This window comes from Schistocerca nitens, chromosome 7 (assembly GCF_023898315.1).
Source record: "Schistocerca nitens isolate TAMUIC-IGC-003100 chromosome 7, iqSchNite1.1, whole genome shotgun sequence".
Classification (NCBI taxonomy): domain Eukaryota; kingdom Metazoa; phylum Arthropoda; class Insecta; order Orthoptera; family Acrididae; genus Schistocerca; species Schistocerca nitens.
In genome coordinates this window covers 531,337,172-531,340,072 of record NC_064620.1, presented here as the reverse complement: position 1 = coordinate 531,340,072, position 2,901 = coordinate 531,337,172, and positions in this window count along the sequence as shown.

The window sequence follows — 2,901 nt, the reverse complement described above, 5'->3', positions numbered from 1 at the left end:
AATGTACTTGAGGACAATGGTATGGATATGGAAGAGGATGTAGATGAAGATATGAATACTGCTTTAAGAGTTTGGCAGAGGACTGAAAGACCTATGTCGATATAAGGCCCAGGGAGTAGTCAACATTCCATTAGAACTACTGACAGCCTTGGGAGAGCCATCCTTGACAAAACTCTACCATCTGGTGAGCAAGATGTATGCGACAGGTGAAATATCCTCAGACTTCAAGAAGAATATAATAATTCCAATCCCAAAGAAAATAGGTGTTGACAAATGTGAAAATTACCGAACTATCAGTTGGGTCAATCCATACGAAGTGGTCAAAGAAAAAAATAATTGGTTGCTTGACCATCTCAGAAAAATGTTATATTTGCTGGGTGAATTCCCCAATGTTTAGTAGTCACAAAAATATTTTTAAAAAATTTATTGTTTATTATTTTGAAATGGCAGTCATATTTGTTCCAGGCCGCATGCGTTTTTCTTATGTGCAAGCATCTACATCTTTTACAATTATTCGGTAGTGGATTTTCCTAAGCCTTTCAGATGAAATGTATCTAGTTCAATACAGTCTGGGATACTAATTAACATTATTATCACTTAGCTGAATGTATTCTTTCATATATTTTTAATATTTCAAAGTTATCAGCCACAATTTAAAAAAACTCAATTTTTGAACAGTAGTTTTCCAAAGAAAAATTAATTTCTCATCTTTAATATTTTTTCTGCTATTGCACTGTATAGTATAGTTACCTTTTATAGATTATCAGTGGTGAGCAGCTTACACGTAACAAAATACACTATTTTTAAAAATGTATTTTTTTTATTTTTCCTTTTTGTGGCCTGCAATATCTTTCTAGGGGGGCATGATAAAAATCTGAAAATTTCACAATTAATAAACCTTTATGAAATCAAACTCCAGTGTATATTTCAACTTTGAGATTCAATTGGCAGTTATGGAAAAAAGATTACAAATACGAGACAAAAATACGTTTTTTAACATCTGCTATATCTAAGCTTATGGAATAAAATATATCAGTTGCAATATATAATTTAATCATATCTATGATTGCTTAAATTTTTATTTAAAATAAGCCTCTTAGTTACGTTAAATTGTACTCTTATTAATTGTTTTTAGTACATCGCTCATTAAACATTTGAGAAATTTGTTCACTCAGTTTGGGAATTATATTATTAAGTCGCCCAGTCGCTGTTGTAAATTCCATGGGAGACAGATTTCTTAGTACATTTTTCAGTGGCATCCAAACTTGATCCTTCTCAGTTTTTTTAAAAGACTTCCTTGGTCCTGGAGGGTGACAAAATGCAACATGTACATTTTGGTTTTGACAGTCAATATTATCAACTTCGCCAACCCACCACTGTTCATCTTAAACACAAGCCACCATGTCTTTATTTTGAAGTATCAGTTGTACAAGTTTTCCACAATGATGAAGTTCACTTTCAGGTGAAGTTGATGTGATATTACACTTCAGTAGTTTGTGTGAATGGGGTACTAAACATTGAAAGGAACGAGTGTCTTTAATCTTCTGACATGTGTTGTACCTTTCCCTCAAGACACTGTCATAGACTTCTTGTATATCCTCACATGGTACAAAAACATAGGTGATTCCTTTGATATGTTTTATATAGACTTCAAACATTTCTTGTGGTGTTATGATTGCCACCGGTCTGCTGCAGACTTGCTTCTGTGACAGCACACTTTTTTGTACCCCAGACAACATCACAAGCATTCCCATGGCATTAAGAGAAAAAGAGTCATTCTACATCAAACCAAAAATCTTCTTTATAAAAGGAGATGTTAATAATTTTTTTTTATATTGACTTGCTGCCTCATCCGAAAATTAAATCTGTTTCTTTATGGAAGGGTGGTACTGTTTAACGTAGTCTGTTAATTTTAGTTGAATAATGAGCACTGGTGTAGTGTTGTGTTCAAGGTAGTCACTTAAGACACAAAAGCTGTGGCTCATTAGTTTATCTTCATCTTTATAATAGAATACAAATGGACGAAATGTGGCCTGTTTGTTTATCCAGTGGTGCCCTTGTCCTTCATCTTGAACAACAAAGGAATAATTTTCCGAAAAGTCAGCAAGAACTAAACATTCATCAGCTGCCAAGGTTAGCTTTTTGTCTTTCAAATATTTACTTTGAGCTTTTTCAATAAAATGATCCGAAAAGTAAATCAGTATCCACAAATACTTCAAAAAAACTCTTCACGTGATTTTATGACTGTCACAATTTCAGTTCTCTCTTGTGTCACCCATTGTTTGTATTTTGTATTGTCAAGTATCAAATCGTCTTCTTCGGATTCTTAAAACATGTCAGGTAAGGCTTGTTTGCCTGGACAATCTTCACATTTTCCCATGATCACACAACTGTAACTGTCAATAATGCATACCATAACTTCCAAAAGGTCTTTATAGTTAACTCTAAGATTGGCCCCATCTATCATCAACTTAACGCTCTGATGATACAAACATTTTGGGTACCAGAAGCCCTTGCAACAGTACGCCATCTTGGTCCCAACTGGCAAAACTTTGATCTTCCAATTCTAACGTCAGTATTTTCTTTTTTAAATTCAGTGAATAGTCATTTAAATTACACATTATTAACCTTTTTTGTCTTTGAATCTTAGAACCATCTTCTTTCACAGAACCACAGTCTTTTTTCCCAGACATCAAACAGCTGTTATTGTCATCGTCATAATCCTTAATAACTTTACTGATTGTGCTTTCATCTACCAAATTAGACGCACTTTTCTTTTATAATGCTGTTAAAATTCACTGTTCTTTTACCACTAATTGCCTTGTTAGCTTAACAAGACGTTCTGACACATAAATTCATCACTAACTTTTGCTCGACTCCAAGAATTCAGCAGTAAACTGA